The sequence below is a fragment of the Ischnura elegans genome, chromosome 7, assembly GCF_921293095.1.
Source record: "Ischnura elegans chromosome 7, ioIscEleg1.1, whole genome shotgun sequence".
Lineage (NCBI taxonomy): Eukaryota > Metazoa > Arthropoda > Insecta > Odonata > Coenagrionidae > Ischnura > Ischnura elegans.
In genome coordinates, this window is record NC_060252.1 from 28,908,024 (window position 1) to 28,920,384 (window position 12,361).

At 37.2% G+C, this 12,361-nt stretch overlaps 1 protein-coding gene across 1 annotated transcript in view; it reads left to right on the forward strand.

Annotated features, from left to right (window-relative positions):
* LOC124162785 (hemicentin-2-like) overlaps nucleotides 1-12,361 on the forward strand; it is an 810,672-nt gene that overhangs the window by 19,604 nt on the left and 778,707 nt on the right. The window lies entirely within an intron of this gene.

Genomic DNA, 12,361 nt, shown 5'->3' on the forward strand with positions numbered 1-12,361 from the left:
GTACTTCCTCTACGTATCTTTTCTGAGGTCTCCTCTTTGACGTACTTGTGTCCTTATAGAATTGTCCTCATCAGACCGAAATATCTCATGATATTAAGTCATTCTGTATCCGTTTGAAAGTTAATTGAAATATGGATTTTTATGTACTCTCTCTACTACTTGATTGTATAAACCGTGAAATTGTCAAGGTATTAAAGTTTTAAAAAATCGTCAGCAAACGCCAATTTACTATGTAATTATGACCGGACGTGCAGGAGTGATACGTGAAAGTTAGAATATAAAATAAATTGTACTCATTTGTTAACTTCACCAATGTTTTGTAAAACCCGAAACAAAATGTACACGTGCATTATGATTTATATTTAATTAACAAGTATTTACAAGGAAATATCCTGGTTTATGAGAAATAATTCAAATCTGCTACTATAATGACTTCTATCCGAAGAAAACGGCTCGGTTATACGATGTATCTAAAACATAACAGAAGTAAAGCAAGACATAAAATAGAAGTAAAGTGGATGTGAAATATCGATGTCAGAAAACGTATTCGGAATGAAAACGGTAAATACTGAAGAATTATTTACTCGTAAGGTACAGAGTGAGAAGTGAAATTTTTAAATACATATTTATCAAAAAGGAAGGATACGCTGTGAGAGAATTAATCATGGCATTCAAAAATTAGGATGATTGTTTACACCGTTGAATATAGGTCACCAAGGTCCGAAACATCTGTAATGTCAGTTATGCTGGAAGACCAAAACATTTGGACGCCTATTATAAAGAATGGTTAAATTATAAATTAGGCAATTAGGGTAGTTCTGAATGGCTCAAGGATCAATTTAATAAATGATGATAGGAATGATGAAATGAGGCACTTTCGTAACTAAATTATGGATCATTAAAATGATCATAAATTTTTAGAAATTAATGGTAGATGTCAATATTGTGTGGTATTCCATTGTAATGGTGGAGTAAAATACTTGGCACTATATCCTCATATAAAATATATTTTACGAGTAAACATGTTTTTTTCCTCTGTAGGACCATTAACATTCTTATTCATAGTGCAGTTAAACACTTTATACTCGCCAAATAAATGTTATAAGTGTGGAATTTGTGTGAAGTATTTCATTCTATTATCAATTCAAAATTTAATCAAGGAGAGAAATTCAATTCCTCCTCTAATCGTTTCGCGAAATCCTTTCCGTCCAATCCATTCCCAGTGATCTCCCAAATATTTGCTTCGGGGCGGAAAGAGCCCATCGGGGCGAGTCGGAAAATCACGACTCCCGCTTAACTCGTTCCCATCGTCAGCGAGGCGGTGCAAGGGTGGACGATCATATACAATTGGGTTTCAGATGAGGCAATCTTTGTTTTGCGTCGCGGGGTGAGATACTCGCGAGCTCGTTGTGTAGTAGTAGCCGGCTATCGGACCATGGTGAATTATGTTTGGGAACGTTTTCACCGGCCGGCCGTGTGGCAATACCGTCCCCCACCCTCTCCCTACGACTTTTAGATCCTTCCCAAGCCCGCCGGTTTCGGAGCACTGCACGGATCAGATATCTTTTTGTCATCCGAGAGGGTCTCCAATCTATTAGCGCTCAATAGGCCCTGAACGCTCGAACTACGCTGGCACCGGAAAAGTGATACTTTTGTATCGATGACCATTATCCGCAGGCACGCGCCGCCTATTCCATCGAACTCTCCCTCTGTGTCCGTGTTCCGGGCGAGGGAGGGAGACCTAGATTTTCTTGGGTGGTAAATCAGACTATAAACGCCGACTAACTAATCGCGCTCGCACAAGTTAAACTACCGTATAACTCTGAGATAAAGCCCAACCGTTAAAACGTTTTCCCGCGTATAAGTTGGTCACCAGTTTTCCGGGAAAAATTGCTAATAATTATCCTTTGTATAAAAATGCCATACAAGCATGAAGTTTTCCGCATAATGAAGGCTAAATGCTGACTAACTAATTGCGCTTGCAGAACTAAAACTATAGTATAATTCGGAGATAAAATGAAACTGTTAAAACGTTTTCCCGCTTATAAGTTGGTCACCTGTTTTCCCGGAAAAATCACTATTAATTTCCGTTCTTAAGTATCCTGCATATAACATTCCCGCTCATGGAGTTATTTCCGCTTATAGTTCCATTTTTCTTATTAGTCGTTTTTGCATTATTTGCACTGACCTATAAACAATGGACTCGCTTTGCTCGCTGGGGGGGCTCTGCCTGCCCCCCCTAGGCCCCCCCGAAAGAGGCCTGCGGCCTGTTATGCTCACTGTGGGAGGGCTTACACTTTTTGTTTGCTACTTGTTACTTAAGGATCGTTTACTTTTAAGCTGGCTAGCTTAGGTATAAGCAATATTTCCACTTTCACGTAAAACGAGCGCATGGTACGTAGGCTACAATATGAATGTAAATATTTATAAAGAGAAACGTTTTTCTGAGGGGCTAAAAAAGTAAAATAAATTTCTACAAGTTTCTTTAACTCATTCAATTCAAATACAAAAAACGTTGAGACCACGTTCCACTGTAACACCCAATGCATACGTAATATCATAACGTAACGACTTTACGTATTACAATGAAAAACACGTTTATTAATTATTTTCCACAAAACTCAACCAAATTCTTGATATACGAATAAAATGTAACAGCTGTTCCCCTTCGTAAGCGAATTACGTAGGGACTGAATATCAATATCTAGAAACAAATGCGCCTTAGCATGAATTGGGGCTAGTATGACGAATTTTATCGAAATATAGTTTATCCTGACCGCGAATGATTTCACTTCAGAAATACCTCTATTTAAAGTTTTAATGAATCGGGATACACAAATAACTCAGCTTTAATATCCAACGCAATGCGCAATAAATCTGGTGAGTAACGGATCACAGCCTTTGGTGTACAAGACATTGTGAATGTCAAGATTTCGATAATTTTCACAGTTGAATAACTTAGTCACTCAAGGAAACGTGATTTTCGCAAGACAAATAATTGAATAAGAAATACCTTTCAAAAAAGGCTATTCGGGCTTCCAGCCGGGTGGTCTCCCTCCATTCTGCCGACGTTTCGGAACACGAGTCGGGTTCCATCCTCAGGGCTAATGGTGAGTGGATGAAGTTTGCCAGCTTGTTTACTTTTCAGTTGGTTGTGAGGTCTAAAGTGATTGGCTCGGAGGCAGCCAATCTTATTTTCTTAAGTGCCGGTTTCCATGCATTACTCAGTGAATACCCTGTGTCACGATTGAGGGTGTTAGTTGCCAGCCGGATCTCGATGGATTCCTTAACCAGTCTTTTCCAGAAATCAGTCTCGCGGCATAGAATTTTCACGTCATCCCACTTTACCCTGTGATCGGATTCAATGGCGTGTTCTACAACCGCGGATTTTTCCGGTTGGCAGAGCCTAAGGTGTCTCTTATGTTCTTTTATCCTTGTATTGATAGTTCTCCCCGTTTCCCCCACGTAAACCTGCCCACACTCACAAGGAATTTGGTAGACCCCTGGAGTTTCAAAACCACAAGGATCCTTCGCTTTAAGAAGTAGATCTCTTAGTTTGGAGCATGGTTGGAAAACGGTGTCAATACATTGTTTTTTGAGGATCCTTGAAATTTTCCCGGACACCGTAGACACATAGGGAATTTTGGCAATAGCGATGGGCTTTGGTCTTTCTTCCTCCTTTAAAGAGCCTAGATTTTTAATGCTCCTTTTTAGGGCCGAGTGTATCTCCTCATTACTGTAGCCATTTTGCTTGAAGGTGGTTTTCAGATGTCTTATCTCTTTTGGCAGGCTTTCTTGGTCCGCTATGGCTTTGGCTCGATGGAAAAGGGTGGACAAAACTGCTCTCCGTTGGGCGGGGTGGTGATGACTTCGCCCATTTAAATAGAGGTCCGTGTTGGTCGGCATAACGCTGATCAAAGCCCGTAACAGTTCTTCATTGTAATACTACATGAGAAAATGTCTGCTTAAATTCAGTGCTACTTTTCCTATATAGAAATAGAACTATAAATCTGCGTGTAATTTAGAATTCACGCCCCGGGTTTGACCATGTGGCGGTATTTACAGGTGTGAGGATCGGTGGAACCAGGGTCGTGTTTTATTAAAATTTTGTGTGGGATTGCAATGTATGGATAAATTCTATGAGATATTTTTTGTCTGAGACTATTAAGTTTAACTATTTTTTGCCACCAACGCATGTAAATAGTGAAATAATTTAGTCATCTCTCTCTCTCTTTGGGCCCAATTTTGTGTTGGAGGATGGATAAATCTTCGTATTTTATTTCTAAAGTACCAGTTCCTAAAATCGCTGCACAGTGGATTTACAAGAGAATATAATGGAGAAGAATTCGCGGATATTTTATCATGTTTTATTAAGAGAAATAAATTTCACTGTGGCGATTTTATCAATGGAGTAAAGTCACGTAAAATTTTATAGAGACCCATTTTAATGCGTTTCCCGTCAAATTTTAACTACAATGAAGAATGGGGTTATTTCCCCAAGCTTTTATGCAGAGAGCGGGTGAACACCTGCTTTCTTTTGCCGAAAGTGTGCAAGTTTACAAATATAGTACCACTTTTAACCCAATTGGTTTGCATTTTTTTCCTTTCGTATGTTTTCGCTTCGGTTTCAGTTTTTCATCGGTTATGTTTCCGCTGCGTCGGTAGGAGCTTGCTCTATTACGTATCATGCTTCTTGTTCAGGTACTATTAGAAGATGACCAATATTCTGAAAAAGATGGAAAGTCCTGGAGTGTCAAGAAAAATGATTTGAAAGTCTGGAAAAATCACCTTTTCAGTAAAAGTCTCATGGTGATATTTCCTCGTAGTTGTAATTCTTCTTTAGTTGAAGATCCCATTCCAAACATGCCATTCTGGTGGTGTTCTAGTGTTGAAATTGTAGTTATAAGCTCATATTTCTAGATTTGTCGTAAGATCAATATATGACTGTACAAAATTACATTTTTTATCCTGCGAATGGGATACTTTGTATGATACGTTAATGTACAACCTGAAACCTTCCGAAGAGTCTTGAAAATCTTGAAAAGTTATAGAATTTCCAATAGGGTGGTTTCCTATTATTGCTATCAGGTAGCGCTCGGATTAAATAAGGATTATTATTAATAAAGTGGAGTGGCATTGTATGGGCGCCAATCTGGTCTTTTCAATTAAGGTTAAAATTGACTATTAACATTCGTCCAAACTGGGATTTCTAAAACAAAATAATTTGTATATTATGAATACACTAATGGTGGGTAACGTATCGCAATCAATGCCTTTCGTTTTCTTTGATGAAGTAAACTACCCTATTGTTATTTGTATGGCAACCTTCTATTAAAACTTATTCCCTAGTGCAGATTGTCTGGCAACCTCCAATGAAACTCATTACCTGTACATGAACCATGGCGTCATGGAATTTCTGTCTAATATTTTAGTGGCAAACCTCTATTAAAATTCATCACCCTGTACAAATGAAGATCACCTATGAACCATAAATTTCATGCCCTTACATTTTTACGATCAATTGTTTATGCCTCTCCTCCAATTTTACGCCCGTGATATCTTTGCATTAAACCGTTCGGTTTTCGGTTATTCTTTCTCTTTTATATCTGCTTACAGAGCAGTGATCATATCCGGCTTTTTCTCTGTAATCATAGTAATCTCGCTCGTAAAACTCTGGTTGTTCATCGTCTCCAATTCCTGCAAACAAACACTGCTTATTTTTATCTTTTTTCATTCCTCATTTATAGCCTTTTTGATGCATGCGTTAAAGGTCTGGCACGATAATGCATATCCCCTCCTAGCTTTTATCTTTCGTTTACCATCTTTCCTACTCTCACCTCATTCTATACACTGTCCTACATTCCATAAATACACAAAATCTTCACGAATATGTGGTCATATCAATTACTTCTCGTAGTTGACTATGTTACCTCAGGCTATTCGTGAGAGTATTGTATTCCACTTCATCGCATCGTGAGATGAAGAGGTGCTGCATTCAAGAGATAAATAAAAGTCACACGGGATTATTTCTTTTAAAATAACATTCTCTCCCAGTTTCAACGGCTTCTTTTAAGGTGCGTTCCTTTTCCACGAAATTATATCCGCTTTCCTTATTTATCTTAGTTCGCAGTTGCTTTCATAGACTTTGGAGAATGCATTGGTATTTCTTTCTGCGTTTAAATATCATGGTATTTGATTTTTTGGGCGTTTAGGAGCTGTTTGAAGTAACTTGAACCGTAGGGTTTCGCAGCAAGATTCATGTGCAGCTGCTCCCGAAAGTCGTTGACACTGTTTGAAGTGACAAAGAGATTACGGAGAACTTTGAAATATTTGTTTTGGAATTCTTTGAGAGCTCTACTTATTTACTAAGTTAGCGGTAAGCAATACGGAGGAGCAATGGGATTTTGAGATTATTTTCTTTTGTAAGCATGATTCAACGGCAAATGACTAGGAATGTACATGAAATAATTCTTAAAAATATCCTTAATAAATTTATTTACCAATTATTTTCGGGACCCAGTATTTATCACCCTCTCTGGTAGACTAATAATAGTGTTTTCCAAAAGTTTTCCAGTGATTCCGAGGTTTCCCAAGACAAACTTCCTTATTAAACTTAGGCAGTCGAGATGGTACGGCAGTGTTCAATGAACTGTTATTATTTTATCTCTAGACCATAGAGATGATGATGAGACTCTTAGCCTGTGGGTCCCGGGTTCGAGCCAAACTTTAAGCGAATTTTTTTTCGGCTTCGTAGCTTACCTCGATGGAAATGTATAATAGGTACTTATTGTGTTGGAAAATAGACTAATGTTAGAGTCAACATTCGTCTTAAAATCTAAATATTGGTATCTTTGAGCAAATTAGGACCATCCATATTTCTCGTCTCTCCATTCTATTTGATAAGTATCCAAATGTTCCTACTCCAGCGATCTCTTTATACGAACCGGGAGCATCAAATTCAGCAGTACGTGCAATCATTATAGGTTTCTTAATGCTCTTCGTAATTCCTTCAAAGTAGATACCTCTTTAATTAGAAATCAAGTATTTTTAATTTAAACGTTTTTCATATACCTCTCGCGGTAAAAATTCTTCACTCATTTAAAAAACGTTTTCTGTTTCTAAAGATCTTATATTCACCTTTCAATGCTGTTTTATGCCTTGTTGTCCTTTTCTATACACCCCACGTTTCTATAGATTAATCGATTTGAAGAGTAGGGAAATTATAGACGCAGCAGATTCACTACTCACTGCTGTTCTTTATGCCCTGATGTCTTTTTTATATACCCCACGTTACTCTAGATAAATCAATTTTATGGCTAGAGAAATTATAGACGCAGTAGATTTTATTTGTTTGCGCAAGTTCCAGCACGATACATTAAGTGAAACACTTTTGGTAAAATGTGACCAAAATCCCCGCGTTTAATGATTGTGTAAACACAAATCTGAATGAGTTTTTTAAAAGTGAAACCAATAAACATGATTTGCTCTGTTTATTATGTGTGAGTGCTCTCGGCTCTTCCTTAATTGTTCCAGGTTTACAGGTTTGACTGCACATTTATTTTAGCAAATGATCCCATTTCCGGGATGACGTTGACTCACTGCATTATTTAATCACTTACTCACCAATTATTTTATTCGATGAAGTTTATTTGGGGGATAATATGCAGCTCTTAGTGCATACTCTTACCTTATTAATTGGCCTCTTGATTACTCGCTGAACGTACGTCGGTGGCATTTCTTTCAATTAAATTTTACTTATCACTGTCCAACTTAATCTTCGCAGCAAGTATTCTCACAATTTGAAAATTGAATTTTTTCCCTTAAGTCCTGTCAAGATTTGTCTACGATCCCACGCGCATCTTCCATCCAACCCAATTCGTCAATGATAACCTTAGCGGTCCAACGTCGAGTTGGGTGCAAATGACCTTAGTTGTCGAGGCACCCTAAACACAAATACTACTACTACTCCAACGTCGAGGCTGACTCGACAGGCCTAGCATCAGATTCAGCAAAAAGTTTAGCTCGGCATCACAAGGCACTGCGAGGGCTCAAGGGTTTATACATTTTCTCAAGAGATATGACATATCGAAAATTTTCCAAGAATAAACTCTTGGATAAAACATAAATAATATTAAAACCAGCGGATTTTTAATCTAAACAAAAAAACAAGAAAATTTTGAGGGAATCAATCCTGTAAATTATTTCTTTTTTCCTAAAAATTATTTTGAAAAAAAACAATATAATAAAAAATATTGGACCTGAAAGGGATAAGCATATTTTTTTATCCATGGCCAATCTATGACCCACTAGTAACGCTTGTTTCATTTCCTTGTCAAAAGGCTGGGTTTTTATTTCTTATTTTCGATTTTTTGGAATTAAAAACACTTCATTTTCATCGTTCAGACTCTTCAAAAGTTTTCTTTATCTTGTGCTTAAAAAATTTCAGTCGAGGGCGCCTTCGGTTTGCATAACTTATGATGCTGGTCCTCTTCCTCGTCAGTAGACTTTAAGAATCACTTATCTTCGATGAAGTCTTGAGTGACCTAATTTTCCAAGACCCAATCCCATATTGATTGCCACACATGACTGCTGTACTCTCTGTAGTGGTGTCTGCCTTGAGAATTGAATTGGGGGCAAGTTTGCTTCCGGTGAAGGTTCAACGAAGCCTGTTGAACGTCGTCGATGAATTTAGTGCTTCATTTCAACTGCATGAAAAATCGATGAACGTTTGCAATAATTATATCCAAGTAGTTTCATAAATTATGATGTAGATTTTGGTATTGTGAATAAAATGCGCATAATTGCGACACGGGAAAATAATCCATAAAACGTAAATATCAGTCGAAATAGAAGAAATGAGACGTTTCGCAAACGCATTAATTTTTTAATTTAAGTTTCATATAAAGAGGTTTAATTTCTAATTGGTCTTGCCGTTAATTAAGAATTAATTGTCTTGAAAGTTGAAAGTTTCCAAGGACTTTGAAGATTTATTTTATGGGTCATTTGCTGTCACCGAGGAGAAAGGGATGATAAAAATTGGGGCCTACTATTTAGTCAAAGAAGTTTAGCGTAGTGAAATTATTGGGTTCGAGTTTGTGTTTATTTACGTAATAATGCAGTGGAGGGGAAAAATGCATGTGCAATGCAGTAAGAAATCAAATTGGTAGAGAAACTAAAAGATAACCGAGAAAATTGATTTAAAATAATAGGTAGGTGCAGTGACGGATCTGAGTTTCCATTAAGAGAGGATAGGTGAATGCATGGGCAACCTCATTTGAAAATTTTCAATTCCAAGAGCCAAAGAACGGCATTATTATTAACCGCAGTCATTTATTGGATAAAAAGACAGCATTTGATATATTAAGCTGCTGCGAGCGGCCGTTGTTAAATTTCCCAGAACTGCGCAAGCATCCTTTCCGATCGCAACATACCAAGAGGGTGTGAAATATACGCTAAAGGTAATTCTAATTTGTATTTTTATTTTTTATGGATGATATATTTGCTGTTGAATAAAAGAAAAAAACTTGTAAAATGTGGTGCCCGAAAAATTTCGATTTGATCTAGTTTAAGTTTCGAATTAATGGGAGGAGGGTAACATGTAGACCTAGACCTAGTTCATAGACCCCTTACCAACCGCTTTAGATACTACACATGGAAGTTATTGAAATCAAAGAAAAATTTAATTGGAATATGCGTAGGTATGGAATTTTTAGATTGACATTGAAATGGAAATAGGCGGAACGATGAAGTTCCGATTCAATGAAAAATTTCATAACCAGTGGCGATGGCAGGACGTAATACTGGTGAAAAGATTTAATTAAGGACACCCAAATTATTTCATTTTTGACCGCCAAATTGAATGCGTGTTAAGCGACGTAAAGGAGGGTAACTTATACGGTGATAAGAATCCTCACTGCCTTTGGTACTCGCTGCATCCAAAGCAATGAGAGAGGAAAAAGTCGTTTGTAATAAAAATAAAACGAAAAAAAAAAACACTTTCTAAACAGTGTAGAATGCACTAAAAGGTTAAAAAGGAGATTTCCATCGCTCGGAGTGTGCATTGGCGATAATTCCCCATGTTAGAAATGAGTGTAGAAGAGCCTGATGAGTGAGAAAAGATTGGCATGCAAATTAATATCTGATTCTAAGCCTAATCAGCACCAAACTATTATTCTGCGATTGATGAAAAGCTTCTTTTTACTTTCAAGTGTATTTTATAATTAATCTAGCGATTCGATCGATGGATTTTTCTTCGATCGAATCGCTAGAACATTAATTGCTTATGCTTGGTTTCGCTAATAGTAGGGCCCCCTTCGCTTCTATTGCGTTGGAGTGTTTTTCCCTCGTCCCGTCCCTTCCGTACCTATCCCTTCCCAGAGGCGTCGGCGGGCTCCCATCGCGGCGGCGCCTCTGTCCTTTTTCCTTCCCTTCTTTCCCCTCCCCGGGTGTCTGGGTGTATAAGACACTGGCTTGGTTTCCCGGCTTCGGTGCGTTCTATCCTTCGAAGGGTTCACCTAGAACCCTCAAACTCTCTGTATTTTATAATATGTGTATTTTTTGGAAAATGCAAGTTAAAAAAAAAATCTTTTTAATTTAATTTTTTAAAACTTTTTAAGGGTATAACGCAATCGATTAAACCAAAGCCGTTGAAGAAATTTCTGAAAATTTATAACTAATGCTTATTATTGAGAAAATTTGAATCAATCATGAAAATTTAGTCAATTAGAGCAAAATGGAGCAAAACTTCAAATGTGTGTTTATTGAATATTTTATTGTCATCAGAAGTCACCAAGTGTGCAAAATTTCAAGTCCGTCTGACAGTGGGAAGTAGGTTTAAAATCAATTACAAGATTCCATCCATAAAAACATATTTACGGACGAAGCGGGTTAAGAGGCTTGGTGATGCAACACGCCTGACCGGCAATCGGGAGATACGGGTTCGAATCCCGGCTAAGTCAAATATTTTTTCATGGCGAACTTCATCCGTTGGTTTATTTAATTGAGATGGCGAGTTTAAAAAATGAGATCATTAAAAAAATTCAATGCATAATAAATATTCATTCACTTCATTATATTAAATATTAAACGCTTTTTTTAGATATTAATTCGGATCCGACTAGATCTAACCACTACAAATTCTCACCCCTACAACTACACCACAAGCATATTGTTTCGGATTGTACTGTCAATGAAATAACTCGCTTTAAGGATATCGAGTATTGAAGTCCCTTCAAGAGCTATTTCAACAACACTTTCTATCACTCTAAGATATTGTCTTATTCTGGAGCTGACAAATGAAGTAGTGGCGATGAAAAAAGCCGCCATCTGTCACCCGGGGCAAACTTCCTCCCGCCACGGCTCATAATATTGAGCCATTGGACTCTTTACCGTTCGCTCCGTGCCCACTGAGCTGTAAAAATTTTATATCAGTCCGCGCGTAGCTGGGCGTAATTTTATTTTCGCCTCTGCCGGAAACCATTTGGTATCCAAGATATTTTATACGATTCCGATCCTTCATTTCTCCAATTTTATTTGCTCCTTATGAATGGTGGTAGAAAAAAATTAAAGGGGGCGTATAAAAAATAAGTCAGGAGTGGAGACAGAAATTAGATATTTGACGTGGAAACGGTGGGTAAAAAAATTCAAATATTTGGTCGCATTCACCAATGGCATAGATAGCATTCCATGAACCAGAAGAATTAATTCACAGCCGAAAAACCCCATAATTTCCTAACGTTATCCTGAGCTTCCCATAAAGCTTATTCAGCGGCGTACTGAATGATTTGCAATCCCATATCCTTTTCTTTTCATTACCCATTTCTCTTCTTTGAAGTCAATTCACAAATAATAAATGGAAATTAACTTCAAGATCTGATGTACCCATGATTGGAAAAAAGGGAAACACGATTAAGGTTTCACTAATAATATTATTAATGGTATTAATAGCAATTAAATCAAGATCACTAAGAAATTTGGTACTCAAGCAGCAAAAAAATCTTCCTTACTCTCTCTAATATTTCACGTTGACTCAAAAATAATCAGCTGAACGTATCTTTCAAAATGTCATATAGAATCGATTTCGAAGGATATTAAAGTAGTTGATGTTCTATTTGTAGTTATCAAATTCCAAATATTTTTCCTTTTCATCAACAGACTCTTCACAAAGAGTTTCATAATATTTTGGTTGCTATTATATTGAATATACAGGTTGTTTGACTTAGGATTTAGACTGCAGTTGCTGCAGACCTAAGGATTGTTGTCGTAAGTGATAGTGAAATTACAAAATAAAATCTCCTCTAAATTGTCGTAACTGCATTTTTGATAATTGAGGATGACCTTATACTTATACAAATGCACTCGA